At 43.6% G+C, this 21,658-nt stretch overlaps 1 protein-coding gene across 1 annotated transcript in view; it reads left to right on the forward strand.

Annotated features, from left to right (window-relative positions):
- Positions 1-21,658, forward strand: part of Tk (Tachykinin) — a 940,725-nt gene that overhangs the window by 192,534 nt on the left and 726,533 nt on the right. The window lies entirely within an intron of this gene.

Raw genomic sequence — 21,658 nt, forward strand, 5'->3', positions numbered from 1 at the left:
CCAAGGCAGGGTGGCCCGAAAAAGAAAAACTTTCACCATCATTCACTCCATCACTGTCTTGCCAGAAGGGTGCTTTACACTACAGTTTTTAAACTGCAACATTAACACCCCTCCTTCAGAGTGCAGGCACTGTACTTCCCATCTCCAGGACTCAAGTCCGGCCTGCCGGTTTCCCTGAATCCCTTCATAAATGTTACTTTGCTCACACTCCAACAGCACGTCAAGTATTAAAAACCATTTGTCTCCATTCACTCCTATCAAACACGCTCACGCATGCCTGCTGGAAGTCCAAGCCCCTCGCACACAAAACCTCCTTTACCCCCTCCCTCCAACCCTTCCTAGGCCGACCCCTACCCCGCCTTCCTTCCACTACAGACTGATACACTCTTGAAGTTATTCTGTTTCGCTCCATTCTCTCTACATGTCCGAACCACCTCAACAACCCTTCCTCAGCCCTCTGGACAACAGTTTTGGTAATCCCGCACCTCCTCCTAACTTCCAAACTACGAATTCTCTGCATTATATTCACACCACACATTGCCCTCAGACATGACATCTCCACTGCCTCCAGCCTTCTCCTCGCTGCAACATTCATATATATATAGATAGATATATGTATATAGATATAGTGTGTGTGTGTGTGTGTGTGTGTGTGTGTGTGTGAAAAACATACATATAAGAACATAAGCCTGAGGACTGCAGCGGGCCTTCTGGTCCATGCTAGGTACGTCTAAGTCACACCGCTCTCAACCACTCATGAACTTGTCTAACTTGTTCTTAAAGCTTGGCAACGTTTTAGCTTAAATGACGCTATTGAAGAGTTTGTTCCACTCGCCTACAGCTCTATTACAGAACCAATGCTCACCTATATCCATTCTAAATCTAAATGTTTCCGGCTTGAACCCATGGCTGTGAAGTCTGCATTGATTAGATATTCGTAGCACGTTATTTGCATCTCCTTTATTTATTCCAGTTTTCCATTTAAACCTCATTCAGATCCACTTTAATTCTACGCCTTTCTAGCGAGTTCAGATTAATTACCCTCAGCCCATTCTCATAGGAAAGATTTCTGATAAATGAAATTAGCTTTGTCATCCTTCTCTGTACGATTTCCAGCGCATTTATGTTCATTCTCTATTACGGTGATAAGAAGTGTTCAGCATAACCTTAAAGAAGCCTAACCAACGATATATATAGTTTAAAAATAACCTGAGGACTCTTATTATTTATAATTCTTCATATGAATTCCAGAATTGCTTCAGTGCTAATACTTACGCTTTAGATTACTACTAGCCAGAACTACTAAATCTTTTACACTGCAGATTGATTAAGATCTGCATTATTTAGTTTATAAGTGACATGGTTGTTTTCTTTTCCAAAGCTTAGAAATTTACATTTGTCTGTATTGAACGCTACTCCGACCACTGCATCAGTCTATTCAGATCTTCCTGTAGCGGTCTATTTTGGTGCCGTGGGCAAACTTGATTACGTTCTTATTTATTCCCACATCTATGTCGTTTATGTATATATTATGAACAACGATGGGCCCAACACTGACCCCTGTGGAACACTGTTTGCGACGCGTCCCCACTCTTATTTTTCCCCATTTATGCAAACTCTCTGTTGCCTATTTGTCAACCACACCTCAATCCAGTGAAACATTTCTCCTAGTCCATGCACCTCTGTTTTCCTCAAGAATCCCCATTGTAGAACTCTATCATAAACCTTACCGACGTACATATACACAATATTATATTCATTACCATGATCTACCTTCTCAAATTTCTTATTGAAAAAAAATTACTAAAATCGTGCTGAGATTCATTGATTAATGTATTTCTTTCAAAGTGGATTCAAAAAGCCTCGGCAAATATTGATTGTACAATGGAGGTTATGCTAACTGGTCTAAAATTAGAAGCTATGAACCTGTCTCCTGCTTTGCAGATAGGAACCACTTTTGCCATTTTCCACTTAGCCGGCACTATGCCAGTTTGTAGTGATATGTTGATCTTACAAATTTTTAGACCTGAACACATGTTACAGTGCACAGTTCGTCCTGCATACCTCGCGCTGCTGGCTTCCCATTCTTTATTTCTGACCAATCGCAGAGCTTCAAGCCGATCCTGCTAAGCGGCAGTAGCGTCCACTCGATTTGTTTACATTGAGACGCTGTTGACTAGTGAAGACATTTGGAATTGCGCATTTTCGTAGACTTGCCCAGTTAAGGGATAATTATTAAGCCTGTCAGAAAGAGAGCCGGCACTTTATCAAGTATTGGAGAGAACAGGAAGAGCTTCAGTACGGAAACTCCAACCCTAAAAGATATATATATCTAGACTCTAGATATATCTAGACTCTAGATATATCTAGACTCTAGAGTCTAGATATATCGTCCAGTCTCTTAAGAAAAAGTCTGTTCTTGACTTTGGCTGAAGAGCGTCAGTAAAGTGACGTTGACACTTAAATGAGGACCTGAGAATTTAATATATTCTGTTTTTAATTTACTGCTACCCACTCCTAAACACTGCTGCCCGCTGCTGCCTGCTGGTGCTGCCCGATGCTGTCTGCTGTTCTCTGCTGATGCCACCCGCGTCATGTGTTCTGGAGGATGCTCTGATTCACTCGTTATTATAATTATCACTATATGTTATGAGCCTTTACAGGTGTGTGAGGGCGGCACTCATCAGATAAACTGAATCTACCCTTCTTCCTCCCATCCTGTTTTCTTCCTACGTTCCTTCACCTTCTTCCCTTCCCTCGCCCTCCCTCATTCATTCTTTCTTCCATTGTCTTTCTTCCTGTTTTTGCCCTCTCCTTAGTTGGTGTGAGTGAACTGTATCTCTTGTTAGGGTCACACCCAGTAGAGCTCCCAGATGAGGGAATGCCTCTCATGCCTCAGCTCGTCGGTCAGGCTCATTCTCCAAGCTCCCATGTGGAGGAGGACGAGTGGGTGAGAAAGGGAAAGATCAGCGAGGGACGGGGCAGGGTGGACATCCGTGCTCAATTTAAAGAAGGTAGTGGACGCTCCCTTCCCCTGAAAAGAAATTGAGTGAGCAACAAGTAAAGGAAGATTGCTCCAGGTATAGCGTCAGCAGCACACTGTGAGTGTAGCTACAATATCTGTTTGGTGAAACGTGAAGAGGTTGTGCAGGCCATCTACCCTTACTCTTCCTTACTCCTAGATTCATCCTCCCTTCCTTCACCCTTCTCCTTTCTTTCCTACTTCTTTCTGCTCCTTTCTTTCTCCTTTTCATATCTCCCTTCCTTTGTCATTCCTGTCCCCTTCTTTCTCCCAGTCCTCACTTCCTTCTCTCATCATCTTCCTTTCTCTTCTTTTCCTATTCCCTTCGTTCTTCATTTTATCTCCCACCCTTCTTACATTATCCTCTTTTCCCATCTCCTTTTCTCTACCTCACTTTCCCTTCTTTCTCTTTCTTCCTCACCCTCTTCCACCTCACTTCTCTCTTTCCTTCAAACCAGTCATAAATGAATACAGAATTTACCAGAGACTTGTATTCTTGGAATATTGTGGGACGATCAATGTATAATCACTAGGGGACATCAGGATCACATGAACGTACTTTCACAACACTTGCAATGTGTTTGCAACCCTACCAATGTTATCTGGTGTTGAGTGCCACTACGCAAACTTCACACTCAGCCAAAGATGCAATCAAGCAGTGGGGAATTTGCCTCTGGTCCAACACACCAACAACTTGTGTTTAACCTTGGACACGCTTGCCACTAGAGAATACACCTCTCCTCTTGTGAATTTAAGAATACAGCAGCGGAGAACTATTTTTAACAAAGGCTTGTAAATGCAGCAGGGACTTGTGCTGTCAATAAAAGGTTTCTAACGGCTGCTTGTGGTTACGATGGAGGCTTCTGTTTACAACAGAGGTAAAAAAAAAGGTTACTTGTTACACCAGATGTTTATGGATACAACTCAGGATACAACAGAGGATTGTGATTACAGTGAAGGTCCATGGCTGCAAAATAAGCTTGTTACAGCAGAGGTTGGTGGTTACAGCAGGGGTTTTTTTTGGTTACAACAGAGGCTTGTGGACTTAACAGGGCTTTCAGTTACAACATGGTGCCTCTTCAGAATTAATGGTTACAACCAGAGGCGTCTGGTAACATCATAGACTTGTCTTATATCATAGGTTTGTGTTACATCATAGGCTTGTGTTACACCATAATCTTGTGTTACACAAAAAGCTTGTGTTACATCATAGGTTTGTGATACACATGGGTTTGTGTTACATCATAGGCTTGTGTTACATCATATATTTGTGTTATATAATAATCTTGTGTTACATCATAGAATTGTTACATCATAGGCTTGTTACATCATAGGCTTGTTACATCATAGAATTGTTACATCATAGGCTTGTTACATCATAGGCTTGTTACATCATAGGCTTGATACATCATAGGCTTGTTACATCATAGGCTTGTTACATCATAGGCTTGTTACATCATAGGCTTGATACATCATAGGCTTGTGTTACATCATAGGCTTGTGTTACATCATAGGCTTGTTACATCATAGGCTTGTTACATCATAGGCTTGATACATCATAGGCTTGTGTTACATCATAGGCTTGTGTTACATCATAGGCTTGTTACATAATAGGCTTGTTACATCATAGGCTTGTTACATCATAGGCTTGTTACATCATATGCTTGTTACATCATAGGCTTGTTACATCATATGCTTGTTACATCATAGACTTGTGTTACATCATAGGCTTGTGTTACATAATAGGCTTGTTACATCATAGGCTTGTTACATCATAGGCTTGTTACATCATATGCTTGTTACATCATAGGCTTGTTACATCATATGCTTGTTACATCATAGACTTGTGTTACATCATAGGCTTGTGTTACATCATAGGCTTGTGTTACATCATAGGCTTGTTACATCATAGGCTTGTTACATCATAGGCTTGTTACATCATAGGCTTGTTACATCATAGGCTTGTTACATCATAGGCTTGTTACATCATAGGCTTGTTACATCATAGAATTGTTACATCATAGGCTTGTTACATCATAGGCTTGTTACATCATAGGCTTGTTACATCATAGGCTTGTTACATCATAGGCTTGTTACATCATAGGCTTGTTACATCATATGCTTGTTACATCATAGGCTTGTTACATCATAGGCTTGTGTTACATCATAGGCTTGTGTTACATCATAGGCTTGTGTTACATCATAGGCTTGTGTTATATCATAGGCTTGTGTTACATCATAGGCTTGTGTTACATCATAGGCTTGTTACATCATAGGCTTGTTACATCATAGGCTTGTTACATCATAGGCTTGTTACATCATAGGCTTGTTACATCATAGGCTTGTTACATCATAGGCTTGTTACATCATATGCTTGTTACATCATAGGCTTGTTACATCATAGGCTTGTGTTACATCATAGGCTTGTGTTACATCATAGGCTTGTGTTATATCATAGGCTTGTTACATCATAGGCTTGTTACATCATAGGCTTGTTACATCATAGGCTTGTTACATCATAGGCTTGTTACATCATAGAATTGTTACATCATAGGCTTGTTACATCATAGGCTTGTTACATCATAGGCTTGTTACATCATAGAATTGTTACATCATAGGCTTGTTACATCATAGGCTTGTTACATCATAGGCTTGTTACATCATAGAATTGTTACATCATAGGCTTGTTACATCATAGGCTTGTTACATCATAGAATTGTTACATCATAGGCTTGTTACATCATAGGCTTGTTACATCATAGGCTTGTTACATCATAGGCTTGTTACATCATAGGCTTGTTACATCATAGGCTTGTGTTACATCATAGGCTTGTTACATCATAGGCTTGTTACATCATAGGCTTGTGTTACATCATAGGCTTGTTACATCATAGGCTTGTTACATCATAGGCTTGTTACATCATAGGCTTGTTACATCATAGACTTGTTACATCATAGGCTTGTTACATCATAGGCTTGTTACATCATAGGCTTGTTACATCATAGGCTTGTTACATCATAGGCTTGTTACATCATAGACTTGTGTTACATCATAGGCTTGTGTTACATCATAGGCTTGTTACATCATAGACTTGTGTTACATCATAGGCTTGTGTTACATCATAGGCTTGTGTTACATCATAGGCTTGTGTTACATCATAGGCTTGTGTTACATCATAGGCTTGTGTTACATCATAGGCTTGTGTTACATCATAGACTTGTGTTACATCATAGGCTTGTGTTACATCATAGGCTTGTGTTACATCATAGGCTTGTGTTACATCACAGACTTGTGTTACATCACAGGCTTGTGTTACATCATAGACTTGTGTTACATCATAGACTTGTGTTACATCATAAGCTTGTGTTACATCATAGGCTTGTGTTACATCATAGGCTTGTGTTACAACATAGGCTTGTGTTACATCATAGACTTGTGTTACATCATAGACTTGTGTTACATCATAGACTTGTGTTACATTATAGGCTTGTGTTATATCCTAGACTTGTGTTATATCATAGACTTGTGTTACATCATAGACTTGTGTTACATCAAAAGCTTCAAATGCAATTACAAGAGTCTGGTAATTACATTTCAAGCACTTGCTTACAACTGAACCATGCACTTACAACAGAGGCTTGTACTTGCAACGGAACCCTGTGCTTACAACAGAAGCATGTACCTAAAACAGAAGCTTGTTCTTACAACATAGTCATGTACTTACTACAGAGACTTGCACATGCAACACGGGTTTATTGTAACAATAGCTTGCACATGCAACACAAGCTTGCTGTAACAACACAGGCTTGCTGTAACAACACAGGCTTGCTCTAACAACACAGGCTTGCTGTAACAACACAGGCTTGCTGTAGCAACACAGGCTTGCTGTAGCAACACAGGCTTGCTGTAACAACACAGGCTTGCTGTAGCAACACAGGCTTGCTGTAGCAACACAGGCTTGCTGTAGCAACACAGGCTTGCTGTAGCAACACAGGCTTGCTGTAGCAACACAGGCTTGCTGTAGCAACACAGGCTTGCTGTAACAACACAGGCTTGCTGTAGCAACACAGGCTTGCTGTAGCAACACAGGCTTGCTGTAGCAACACAGGCTTGCTGTAGCAACACAGGCTTGCTGTAGCAACACAGGCTTGCTGTAGCAACACAGGCTTGCTGTAACAACACTGGCTTGCAGTAGCAACACAGGCTTGCAGTAGCAACACAGGCTTGCTGTAGCAACACAGGCTTGCAGTAGCAACACAGGCTTGCTGTAACAACAAAGGCTTGCTTTAGCAACACAGGCTTGCTGTAACAACACAGGCTTGCAGTAGCAACACAGGCTTGCAGTAGCAACACAGGCTTGCAGTAGCAACACAGGCTTGCAGTAGCAACACAGGCTTGCAGTAGCAACACAGGCTTGCAGTAGCAACACAGGCTTGCAGTAGAAACACAGGCTTGCAGTAGCAACACAGGCTTGCAGTAGCAACACAAGCTTGCAGTAGCAACACAGGCTTGCAGCAGCAACACAGGCTTGCAGCAGCAACACAGGCTTGCAGTAGCAACACAGGCTTGCTGTAGCAACACAGGCTTGCAGTAGCAACACAGGCTTGCAGTAGCAACACAGGCTTGCAGTAGCAACACAGGCTTGCAGTAGCAACACAGGCTTGCAGTAGCAACACAGGCTTGCAGTAGCAACACAGGCTTGCTGTAGCAACACAGGCTTGCTGTAGCAACACAGGCTTGCTGTAGCAACACAGGCTTGCTGTAGCAACACAGGCTTGCAGTAGCAACACAGGCTTGCAGTAGCAACACAGGCTTGCAGTAGCAACACAGGCTTGCAGTAGCAACACAGGCTTGCAGTAGCAACACAGGCTTGCAGTAGCAACACAGGCTTGCAGTAGCAACACAGGCTTGCAGTAGCAACACAGGCTTGCAGTAGCAACACAGGCTTGCAGTAGCAACACAGGCTTGCAGTGGCAACACAGGCTTGCAGTAGCAACACAGGCTTGCTGTAGCAACACAGGCTTGCAGTAGCAACACAGGCTTGCAGTAGCAACACAGGCTTGCAGTAGCAACACAGGCTTGCAGTAGCAACACAGGCTTGCAGTAGCAACACAGGCTTGCAGTAGCAACACAGGCTTGCAGTAGCAACACAGGCTTGCAGTAGCAACACAGGCTTGCAGTAGCAACACAGGCTTGCAGTAGCAACACAGGCTTGCAGTAGCAACACAGGCTTGCAGTAGCAACACAGGCTTGCAGTAGCAACACAGGCTTGCAGTAGCAACACAGGCTTGCAGTAGCAACACAGGCTTGCAGTAGCAACACAGGCTTGCAGTAGCAACACAGGCTTGCAGTAGCAACACAGGCTTGCAGTAGCAACACAGGCTTGCAGAAGCAACACAGGCTTGCAGTAGCAACACAGGCTTGCAGTAGCAACACAGGCTTGCAGTAGCAACACAGGCTTGCAGTAGCAACACAAGCTTGCAGTAGCAACACAGGCTTGCAGTAGCAACACAGGCTTGCAGTAGCAACACAGGCTTGCTGTAGCAACACAGGCTTGCTGTAACAACACAGGCTTGCTGTAGCAACACAGGCTTGCTGTAGCAACACAGGCTTGCTGTAGCAACACAGGCTTGCTGTAGCAACACAGGCTTGCTGTAGCAACACAGGCTTGCAGTAGCAACACAGGCTTGCAGTAGCAACACAGGCTTGCAGTAGCAACACAGGCTTGCAGTAGCAACACAGGCTTGCAGTAGCAACACAGGCTTGCAGTAGCAACACAGGCTTGCAGTAGCAACACAGGCTTGCAGTAGCAACACAAGCTTGCAGTAGCAACACAGGCTTGCAGTAGCAACACAGGCTTGCAGTAGCAACACAGGCTTGCAGTAGCAACACAGGCTTGCTGTAGCAACACAGGCTTGCAGTAGCAACACAGGCTTGCAGTAGCAACACAGGCTTGCAGTAGCAACACAGGCTTGCAGTAGCAACACAGGCTTGCAGTAGCAACACAGGCTTGCAGTAGCAACACAGGCTTGCAGTAGCAACACAGGCTTGCAGTAGCAACACAGGCTTGCAGTAGCAACACAGGCTTGCAGTAGCAACACAGGCTTGCAGTAGCAACACAGGCTTGCAGTAGCAACACAGGCTTGCAGTAGCAACACAGGCTTGCAGTAGCAACACAGGCTTGCAGTAGCAACACAGGCTTGCAGTAGCAACACAGGCTTGCAGTAGCAACACAGGCTTGCAGTAGCAACACAAGCTTGCAGTAGCAACACAGGCTTGCAGTAGCAACACAGGCTTGCAGTAGCAACACAGGCTTGCAGTAGCAACACAGGCTTGCAGTAGCAACACAGGCTTGCAGTAGCAACACAGGCTTGCAGTAGCAACACAGGCTTGCAGTAGCAACACAGGCTTGCAGTAGCAACACAAGCTTGCAGTAGCAACACAGGCTTGCAGTAGCAACACAGGCTTGCAGTAGCAACACAGGCTTGCAGTAGCAACACAGGCTTGCAGTAGCAACACAGGCTTGCAGTAGCAACACAGGCTTGCAGTAGCAACACAGGCTTGCAGTAGCAACACAGGCTTGCAGTAGCAACACAGGCTTGCAGTAGCAACACAAGCTTGCAGTAGCAACACAGGCTTGCAGTAGCAACACAGGCTTGCAGTAGCAACACAGGCTTGCAGTAGCAACACAGGCTTGCAGTAGCAACACAGGCTTGCAGTAGCAACACAGGCTTGCAGTAGCAACACAGGCTTGCAGTAGCAACACAAGCTTGCAGTAGCAACACAGGCTTGCAGTAGCAACACAGGCTTGCAGTAGCAACACAAGCTTGCAGTAGCAACACAGGCTTGCAGTAACAATAACGTGTGGCCCCCAAAAATGTTGGTGCATTACGTATGATAAATAATTTGTAACATTAAAAATGTTACGCGAGGAGAACCAATGTTATAACTTTTTATAAACGTTTACACATGTTGAGAATAATAAGCTTATTAACATTTACACACAAGGAGAACAATTAAGCTTATTATTAACATTTATGCACAAGGAGAACAATTAGGCTTATTAACATTTATAAACAAGGAGAATAATTAAGCTTATTGTTAACATTTACACACAAGGAGAATAATTAAGCTTATTGTTAACATTTACACACAAGAACAATTAAGCGTATCATTATTAACATTTACACACAAGGAGAATAATTAAGCTTATAAACATTTACACACAAGGAGAACAATTAACTTTATTAACATTTACACCAAGGAGAACAATTAACTTTATTAACATTTACACCAAGGAGAACAATTAACTTTATTAACATTTACACCAAGGAGAACAATTAACTTTATTAACATTTACACCAAGGAGAACAATTAACTTTATTAACATTTACACCAAGGAGAACAATTAACTTTATTAACATTTACACCAAAGAGAACAATTAAGTTTATTAACATTTACACCAAGGAGAACAATTAAGTTTATTAACATTTACACACAAGGAGAATAATTAAGCTTATTATAAACATTTACACACAAGAAGAGCAATTAAGCTTATGAGCACTAACACACGTGGAGAACAATTAAGCTGAAGAACATTTACAAAGTAAAATGAACAAACTTAAGCTGACTCCGTGGAAAAGATTATTATATTCAGTAAAAAACGCTAAACCCGTCATTGTTATCCACCTCATGGCAATGGAAAGTAAGAAGGTTTGATACGTGCAAGTGGAGCGCAGATCTAATTCCTTGGATCAAGAGCACTTCCCCTTGAAGGATATAAAGGGGAGACAATAGGCAAAAAGAAAGAAAATACAGGAAAAGTGTAAATAAGAGAAATGGAAGAATTGTGTCAACGAATTTATGGAGAATAAAATGGCGTTTTGAAGAGACGAAAAAAATGATGAAACCGTGAGAGGAAATGTTGAGGTGGTGAGTGTTGAGGTGGTGAGTGTTGAGGTGGTGAGTGTTGAGGTGGTGAGTGTTGAGGTGGTGAGTGTTGAGGTGGTGAGTGTTGAGGTGGTGAGTGTTGAGGTGGTGAGTGTTGAGGTGGTGAGTGTTGAGGTGGTGAGTGTTGAGGTGGTGAGTGTTGAGGTGGTGAGTGTTGAGGTGGTGAGTGTTGAGGTGGTGAGTGTTGAGGTGGTGAGTGTTGAGGTGGTGAGTGTTGAGGTGGTGAGTGTTGAGGTGGTGAGTGTTGAGGTGGAGAGTGTTGAGGTGGTGAGTGTTGAGGTGGTGAGTGTTGAGGTGGTGAGTGTTGAGGTGGTGAGTGTTGAGGTGGTGAGTGTTGAGGTGGTGAGTGTTGAGGTGGTGAGTGTTGAGGTGGTGAGTGTAGAGGTGGTGAGGTGGTGAGTGTTGAGGTGGTGAGTGTTGAGGTGGTGAGTGTTGAGGTGGTGAGTGTTGAGGTGGTGAGTGTTGAGGTGGAGAGTGTTGAGGTGGAGAGTGTTGAGGTGGTGAGTGTTGAGGTGGTGAGTGTTGAGGTGGTGAGTGTTGAGGTGGTGAGTGTTGAGGTGGTGAGTGTTGAGGTGGTGAGTGTTGAGGTGGTGAGTGTTGAGGTGGTGAGTGTTGAGGTGGAGAGTGTTGAGGTGGTGAGTGTTGAGGTGGTGAGTGTTGAGGTGGTGAGTGTTGAGGTGGTGAGTGTTGAGGTGGTGAGTGTTGAGGTGGTGAGTGTTGAGGTGGTGAGTGTTGAGGTGGTGAGTGTAGAGGTGGTGAGGTGGTGAGTGTTGAGGTGGTGAGTGTTGAGGTGGTGAGTGTTGAGGTGGTGAGTGTTGAGGTGGTGAGTGTTGAGGTGGTGAGTGTTGAGGTGGTGAGTGTTGAGGTGGAGAGTGTTGAGGTGGAGAGTGTTGAGGTGGTGAGTGTTGAGGTGGTGAGTGTTGAGGTGGTGAGTGTTGAGGTGGTGAGTGTTGAGGTGGTGAGTGTTGAGGTGGTGAGTGTTGAGGTGGAGAGTGTTGAGGTGGTGAGTGTTGAGGTGGTGAGTGTTGAGGTGGTGAGTGTTGAGGTGGTGAGTGTTGAGGTGGTGAGTGTTGAGGTGGTGAGTGTTGAGGTGGAGAGTGTTGAGGTGGTGAGTGTTGAGGTGGTGAGTGTTGAGGTGGTGAGTGTTGAGGTGGAGAGTGTTGAGGTGGTGAGTGTTGAGGTGGTGAGTGTTGAGGTGGTGAGTGTTGAGGCGGTGAGTGTTGAGGCGGTGAGTGTTGAGGCGGTGAGTGTTGAGGCGGTGAGTGTTGAGGCGGTGAGTGTTGAGGCGGTGAGTGTTGAGGCGGTGAGTGTTGAGGCGGTGAGTGTTGAGGCGGTGAGTGTTGAGGCGGTGAGTGTTGAGGCGGTGAGTGTTGAGGCGGTGAGTGTTGAGGCGGTGAGTGTTGAGGCGGTGAGTGTTGAGGCGGTGAGCGTTGAGTGGTGAGGTGGTGAGTGCTCAGTGATGAGGTGTTGAGTGGTGATGTGGTGAGTGGTGAGGTGGTAGGTAGTGAGTTGGTGAGGTAGTGAGTGGTGAGTGGTGAGGTGTGGAGTGGAGAGGTGGTGAGTGTAGAGGTGGTGAGGCGGTGAGTGCTGAGGCGGTGAGTGCTGAGGCGATGAGTGCTGAGGCGGTGAGTGCTGAGGCGGTGAGTGCTGAGGTGGTGGGTGGTGAGGAGGGGAGTACTGAGGTGGTGAGTGTTGAGTGGTGAGGTGGCGAGTGGTGAGATGGCGAGTGGTGAGATGGCGAGTGGTGAGATGGCGAGTGTTGAATGGTGAGGTGGTGAGTGTTGTGTGGTGAGTGTTGAGGGGGTGAGTGGTGAGATGGTGAATGTTGAATGGTGAGGTGGCGAGTGGTGAGTGTTTACTGGTGAGATGGTGAGTGCTGAGTGGTGAGGTGGTGAGTGATGAGGTGGAGAATGTTGGCTGGTGAGGTGTTGAGAGGTGAGGTGGTGAGTGTTGAGGTGGTGAGTATTGAATGGTGAGGTAGTGAGTGTTGAGTGATGAGGTGGAGAGTGTTGGCTGGTGAGGTGGTGAGTGTGTGGTGAGGTGGTGGACTGTTGAGTAGTGAAGTGCTGAATAAAGTGTTGAGTGTTGGGTGGTGAGTTTTGTGTGTTGAGTGGTGAAGCATTGAGTGGTAAATATTAAGTGTTGAATGGTGAGGTGGAAGTTAGTGGTAGATGAGGTTGTGAGGTAAATGGTAGTTGGTGTGGATGTTAATGAGGTGGGGGTGAGGTGAATGGTAGTGGTGAGGTGGACGATGGTGGTGAGGTGGATAGTGGATGTGAGGTGGATGGTAGTGTGTGGTGGATGGTAGTGTGTGGTGGATGGTAGTGTGTGGTGGATGGTAGTGTGTGGTGGGTGGTAGTGTGGGTGGATGGTAGTGTAGGTGGGTGGTAGTGTGGGTGGGTGGTAGTGTGGGTGGGTGGTAGTGTGGGTGGGTGGTAGTGTGGGTGGATGGTAGTGTGGGTGGATGGTAGTGGGGGTGGATGATAGTGGATGGTAGTGTGGGTGGATGGTAGTGTGGGTGGATGGTAGTGTGGGTAGATGGTAGTGTGGGTAGATGGTAGTGTTTGTGGATATAAAGGAGGTGGATGGTAGTGGAGGGAGGGTAGTGGAGGTGGATGATAGTGGATGGTAGTGTGGGTGGATGGTAATGTGAGTGGATGGTAGTGTGGGTGGATGGTAGTGTGAGTGGATGGTAGCGTGAGTGGATGGTAGCGTGAGTGGATGGTAGCGTGAGTGGATGGTAGCGTGAGTGGATGGTAGCGTGAGTGGATGGTAGCGTGAGTGGATGGTAGCGTGAGTGGATGGTAGCGTGAGTGGATGGTAGCGTGAGTGGATGGTAGCGTGAGTGGATGGTAGCGTGAGTGGATGGCAGTGTGAGTGGATGGTAGTGTGGGTGGATGGTAGCGTGAGTGGATGGTAGCGTGAGTGGATGGTAGCGTGAGTGGATGGTAGTGTGAGTGGATGGTAGTGTGGGTGGACGTTAGTGAGAGTGGATTTTACTGGGGGTGGATGGTACTGGGGTGGATGGTATGGGGGGTTGCTGGAGGTGGATTGTAGTGTGGGGGTGGATGGTAGTGTGGAGGTGGATGGTAGTGGGGGTGGATGGTAGTGTGGAGGTGGATGGTAGTGTGGAGGTGGATGGTAGTGTGGAGGTGGATGGTAGTGTGGAGGTGGATGGTAGTGTGGAGGTGAATGGTAGTGTGGAGGTGGATGGTAGTGTGGAGATGGACGGTAGTGTGGAGATGGATGGTAGTGTAGAGATGGATGGCAGTGTGGAGGTGGATGGTAGTGGGGGTGGATGGTAGTGGGGAGGTGGATGGTAGTGTGGAGGTGGATGGTAGTGTGGAGGTGGATGGTAGTGTGGAGGTGGATGGTAGTGTGGAGGTGAATGGTAGTGTGGAGGTGGATGGTAGTGTGGAGATGGACGGTAGTGTGGAGATGGACGGTAGTGTAGAGATGGATGGCAGTGTGGAGGTGGATGGTAGTGGGGGTGGATGGTAGTGGGGAGGTGGATGGTAGTGGGGAGGTGGATGGTAGTGGGGAGGTGGATGGTAGTGTGGAGGTGGATGGTAGTGTGGAGGTGGATAGTAGTGTAGAGATGGATGGTAGTGTAGAGATGGATGGTAGTGTAGAGATGGATGGTAGTGCGGAGATGGATGGTAGTGTGGAGGTGGATGGTAGTGTGGAGGTGGATGGTAGTGTGGAGATGGATGGTAGTGTGGAGATGGATGGTAGTGTGGAGATGGATGGTAGTGTGGAGATGGATGGTAGTGTGGAGGTGGATGGTAGTGTGGAGGTGGATGGTAGTGTGGAGGTAAATGGTAGTGTGGAGGTGGATGGTAGTGTGGAGATGGATGGTAGTGTGGAGGTGGATGGTAGTGTGGAGGTGGATGGTAGTGTGGAGGTGGATGGTAGTGTGGAGGTGGATGGTAGTGTGGAGGTGGATGGTAGTGTGGAGGTAAATGGTAGTGTGGAGGTGGATGGTAGTGTGGAGGTGGATGGTAGTGTGGAGGTGGATGGTAGTGTGGAGGTGGATGGTAGTGTGGAGGTGGATGGTAGTGTGGAGGTGGATGGTAGTGTGGAGGTGGATGGTAGTGTGGAGGTGGATGGTAGTGTGGAGGTGGATGGTAGTGTGGAGGTGGATGGTAGTGTGGAGGTGGATGGTAGTGTGGAGGTGGATGGTAGTGTGGAGATGGATGGTAGTGTGGAGGTGGATGGTAGTGTGGAGGTGGATGGTAGTGTGGAGGTGGATGGTAGTGTGGAGGTGGATGGTAGTAAGGGGAAGAACGTTGCAACAACAACTTAATATTATACTCGGGTGAACATCAGGAGAGAATCTAGCCGTTATATTTTGTTGGGTTTACAATGATCACTGAAGGTATAATTGATCGTAGATGTCATTTACTCCCATCTTAACTTAACATTACCGGGTTTAACCTTGAATAACAAAAAGCCAAAGTACCGTGACTTAAACACTATACAAATAATCTTGGCGTAGGAGATAGAAGCTTCCGACGACGTTTCGGTCCTACTTGTTCCAAATGGTTCAAGCAAGACCGAAACGTCTTCGTAGAGAGACTGTCTTAGACATTTAAAGTGAAAACAACGTCGTTGTTGGCACAGACTTCCAGCCCATTCTCCTCAGCGGGATGAAGAGAGATGAAACGCATTAGAATGAGTGAAGAGCCGGAAGTGTGATGGAGTGTAAGAGTCAGGAGGTTGAGAATGAGTAAGTCAGTACTGATGTATGAAGGATACCAATGAGGTAATGAAGGCAAGGCTTGTGGGATGTGGGGATACCAATGAGGTAGAAAAGGCATGGCTTGTGGGATGTTTGGATACCAATGAGGTAGAGAAGGCAAGGCTTGTGGGATGTAGGGATACCATTGAGTTAGAGAGGGCAAGGCTTGTGGGATGTGGGGATACCATTGAGGTAGAGAGGGCAAGGCTTGTGGGATGTGGGGATACCATTGAGGTAGAGAGGGCAAGGCTTGTGGGATGTGGGGATACCATTGAGGTAGAGAGGGCAAGGCTTGTGGGATGTGGGGATACCATTGAGGTAGAGAGGGCAAGGCTTGTGGGATGTGAGAATACCATTGAGGTAGAGAGGGCAAGGCTTGTGGGATGTGAGGATACCATTGAGGTAGAGAGGGCAAGGCTTGTGGGATGTGGGGATACCATTGAGGTAGAGAGGGCAAGGCTTGTGGGATGTGGGGATACCAATGAGATAGAGAAGGCAAGGCTTGTGGGATGTGGGGATACCATTGAGGTAGAGAGGGCAAGGCTTGTGGGATGTGGGGATACCATTCTCAGATTGCGTAGCTACCGAAGCACATCTCGTCATTATTATTATTATTATTATTATTATTATTATTATTATTATTATTATTATTATTATTATTATTATTATTATTATTATTATTATTATAGAAAGGCCTTAAGAAATTACCCGAATATTTTCCATTCCTTCAACTTTTCGATTTCATTTCGCTAATATCTCAAGAACGTCCCATCCTCTTAGATTCAAATTTTGAACACTTGTGTACGATAACGAGGACGAGACTCAGGTACAACGAGCAAGTGCAAGTGTCCTCTTACCAATATTAATGAACCCATTTTGGCCACCCTGGAATAGATGAGATAATTTCCGAAATCTTCACTGACGTAGCTTCAAACATTAAAAAAAAAAATAATGTTACGTCCTAATTCGATGATGTTGGAGAGTGAAATTAAAATGTATATGTGTGGATTTAACTATTTTATTTACAATAGTTTACAATTTTTATTCTCCTTAAATCATTAAATAAATTTTAGTTTAAGTCTTTTGAACGACTTCAATATTTAATGGCTGGTGCATGTTCGGGCCAATATAATACCCATTAACTTTCTTTTGCCTGCAGGTAACTTTGTTGATATTGCAAAATACTTCAAAATATTTGAAATCTTTGGAATCCGTACCATAACTGGAGAATGATTTATTTGGTCGGCTTCAAATTTTCACCACTGTTGTGGTTAGGTCACCAGGATCTAGCTACTGTTGGGTGACATCACTAATGAATGTTTCTTCTGACTTCCTTCAACATATTACTGACGAAGTTTTTTTTGTGAACTATGATTCCTCATAAGTTTAGTCCGAGTTGGTGCAAATTTGAAGCTTTACTGAATATTTAAAAATTTAGAATCTTTGGATTGATATCAATTGCAGGAGAATGCCTTTTCTGATTGGCTTCAAACTTCCATTATTACGAGCTGTTGGTTCTCTTGATACAAACGGGAGAAAATACCGAAAAGTGATGTAAATGTGTGAATAAAAATCTGAAAAATAAATTTTTATCTTTTCTGTACACTGATACGAATCTTCATATATGAGCTAACTTTCAGGGAATTTCCCTCCTTAAACTACGGTACGAGTGAGGTTAAAACTCATGGCAAATGAGTCGAACTCCAGATCAGTGCGTAAACCAATGCGTCATCTGGCTACAATAAGATTCATCCAACTAGGTATATTTATACACCATTTGTGGTCACAGTGGTGGCCCATGCTAACCTTCCTATAATGTATAACTATACCTAGTTGGATTAATCTTATTGTAGCCAGTTGGGCCAGTGGCTTACACACTGGCCTGGAGTTTTACGACTCGCTCGCCATGAGTTCTAACTCCACCCGTACAGTGGTTCGTTTGCAATCATGTTATTACGATTGCCTTAATTATTAAAGCATTCATATGCATATATATGCACACGTATACGTAAGTGCATATATACATAAGCAGACACGAACGCACACATAAACACAAGGTTACATACACATGCATAGACACATTCAAGCACATTCATACATGCACATCAAGTACACATATATGTACCTACACAGAAGAGTTCATACATATATGCACACACACATGCAAACACAAAAATACAAATTCATGCGAAATAACCACAGGGGGAGTTGAATGATAGCTCAAGGCCTTTCAGTCATCACCATCAGGATCTTGCAATATTGCAGAAATTAGTTGGAAGTCCAGGCAGATTCGTTCAGGGAAGCGACTCTCTCCAGAATAGAAATGAGCGACAGGCAGAGTGCCAGGTGCTAGAAAATGCAGACAGCATATTAAAAAATATAAGAATAATCCATATAAATTCCATAATCACGAGAACATAATAAGGAACACTGCATCAGGCCTACTGGCCCATGCAAGGCAAGTCCAGGTCACTTACTGGTTTAAGTCACTGACCTAACCTAGTCAGGTCCAGGTCGCATCCACTTAAGGAAGGAGCACGGCATCAGACCTATTAGCACAAGCTAGTCATGTCCAACTCACACCCACCCACACCCACCCACACCCACTCGTGTATTTATGTAATCTGTTTTTAAAACTACACAACGTTTTAGCTTCTATGACAGTGGTCGGGAGTTTGTCCCACTCATCCACAACTCTATTACCAAACCAGTGCTTTCCAATATCCTTCCTGAATCTGAATTTTTCCAACTTGAAACTATTGCTGCGAGTCCTGTCTTGGCAAGATATTTTTTGCACGCTCTTTACATTCCCTTCATTTATCTCTGTCTTCCATTTATGCACCTCAGTCATAATCCCCCTAATTCTATGCTATTGTAGAGAGTGCAGATTCAGGGCCCACAGTTTATCCTCATAGGGAAGATTTCTGATACATGTGATCAACTTTGTTATCCTCCTTTGTACGTTTTCCAGAGCATTTATATCCATTCTGTAATATGGTGACCAGAACTCTGCAGCATAATCTAATTGAGGCCTAACCAAAGATATATAGAGTTGAAGAATAACCTGAGAACTTCTATTATTTATGCTTCTTGATATGAAGCCAAGGATTCTGTTAGCTTTATTGTGAACACTTATTCACTGTTGTCTTGGTTTTAGATTACTGCTAACCAGAACTTCTAAATTCTTTTCGCAATCTGTAATATTAAGATCTACATTATTTAGTTTATATGTGGCATGATTATTTTCCTTTTAAAAGTTTAGAACTTAGCATTTGTCTATATTAAACTGCATCTGCCACTTCTCCGACCACTGCATCAGTCTATTCAAAACTTCCTGGAGTGCACTAATGTCCTCATTAGAATGAATTGGACGGCCTGTTTTGGGGTCATCAGCAAACTTGCATATGTTGCTATTTATTCCCTCATCTATGTCGTTTATGTAAATCGTAAACAAGGGACCCAACACTGACCCCTGTGGAACACCGCTTGTGACGTGCCCACTCTCTGATTTCTCCCTATTTATGCAAACTCTCTGCTGCCTATTTGTCAGCCTCGCCTCTACTCAGGAAAAAAATTCTCCTATTCTATGTGCCTTAATTTTCCTCAGTAGCCTCTGATGTGGAACTCTATCAAAAGCCTTACTAAAGTCCATATGCTCAATATTATATTCATTACCATGATCTACCTCCTCAAATACGTTAGTGAAAAAAAGTTAGTAAATTCGTAAGGCAGGAAGGCCCCTTTGTAAAACCATGTTGAGATATGACCTACCGACTTCAGTATTAGTGACATGTCAGTTATCACAAATATGCCGTCAGACTCCAAACTGTTTCACTATGAAAGACTATAAATTCTTTTTCCAGATATATCAAAAACATTTTGGAGGGAAATTTGCTACCGTCGTTTTAAAGAAAACTGGTGTAAGGCCAACACAAAAGGGAGACGATCCTAGACTAACATCACCCAGCTCTTCAGCAGACGCTGGTCAAACAAAATAGAGGTCAGGAAAAACAGACCCTAAGTTCCCCTCAATTCGTCGGTGTGGAACTACATTTACGACTGCTCAAAAAATTCATATAGGAATCCAAAACAATTATTATATAGTAAATGTTTATCATTTTTTTTATAATTACCGAGTCTGAACTATTTCTTTCCAGCCAAGAGGAACAAGGAACCAGGACTCTGGCTTCTGACTAATTTACAGGGTTATTGCAAGCCTGGGTGTGACTGAATACCGAAGTTGATTCCTGAGCTGTATGTATGGAATATTGGTGTTGTGTTAACCTAACATCTAGAATTCTAGAGGTTTGCAGTTCTGTCCCCATAAGATAAGCTGCAGTAATTAATATCAATCCTTTAAACAACGTCAATATAGTGTTGAGGGGAAGTCTTGATCAAAATTATTTTAAATATTTGTAAATTCTTAAAAACTACTTGTATGTTGAATCTTTCTACGGGACTCGACAGGACAGATAAATTATCATTGTACAGGAGAACCAGCACAGTCTTATTCTGGGGTGTTATCCTGGGTACAGTGCCAGGATAAGTTGTCCTAGCTGCCACCAAAGCCATGTCTTCAAGCTCCTCAGGGTACCGTAGTTTCGTAACAATATCAAAGATTTTCCTCTTTTCCTCCCTCTTCTTTAAGTATGTTGGCCTTAGACCCATTTTCTTTATGCGACGACACGAAATTTCCTAAAAACAAATGCTAGAAACATTTAGAATGGGAATTTAGTCTTTTATCCCGACACAGTTTGGAGTCTGACTGTACGTTTGTGATAACTGTCGTCACTAATGTAGATGCAAGGTCATTACTATATATCCATTATTTATGGTCTTTTTATGCTATATATTTATATGCTATAATATGCTGCCTGCATCTTTTGGTACTTGGCACTCCGGTGCCCATATCTGTTATTCTGAAAAAATTTGTTTCCCTGAACGAATCTCCCGATGATGCATTGATTCCTACGCGAAATAACTAGAGCTATCATTCAATTTCCCTGGCGTTATTTTGAATCTTTCATCGCTCGTACGTGATTATTGCATGTATATGAAAATATAAGAATAAAAATGTATATACAATAATTTACTCAAGAATACATGCACTTGTACATATGCACATATATACATACAAACATGCATATATATATATATATATATATATATATATATATATATATATATATATATATATATATATATATATATATATATATATATATATCACACACACACACACATAGAGCGCTAAAATTTTATCACTGCCCAGCATTATTCATTGTCCGTGGGTTGAGGTAGAAAAGGCTGGGCTCATGGTAATACTGGGATACCTTTCTCGGGACGGGCAGCAACCGAAATACATCTGTTTATTTTATTTATTGTTATTATTGTTATCATTATTACTATTATTTTTTTATTATTTTTATTATTTCTATTATTATTATTATTATTATTATTATTATTATTAATAATAATAATAATATTATTATTATTACGTTCTTGTTCAAACCATAAAACTCACACAGAAGAATCAGAGGAAATTAGTGTTGATTCTAGGTAGTGGAAGAGAATGTGGTACTATGGAGTAGTGGAGAAGTGACTGAGTGGAGTGGACGATCACTGTGACTGTGTGAACGATCACTGTGACTGTGTGAACGATCACTGTGACTGTGTGAACGATCACTGTGACTGTGTGAACGATCACTGTGACTGTGTGAACAATCACTGTGACTGTGTGAACAATCACTGTGACTGTGTGAACGATCACTGTGACTGTGTGAACAATCACTGTGACTGTGTGAACGATCACTGTGACTGTGTGAACGATCACTGTGACTGTGTGAACAATCACTGTGACTGTGTGAACGATCACTGTGACTGTGTGAACGATCACTGTGACTGTGTGAACGATCACTGTGACTGTGTGAACGATCACTGTGA

This window comes from Cherax quadricarinatus, chromosome 64, assembly GCF_038502225.1.
Source record: "Cherax quadricarinatus isolate ZL_2023a chromosome 64, ASM3850222v1, whole genome shotgun sequence".
In the NCBI taxonomy this organism is placed as follows: domain Eukaryota; kingdom Metazoa; phylum Arthropoda; class Malacostraca; order Decapoda; family Parastacidae; genus Cherax; species Cherax quadricarinatus.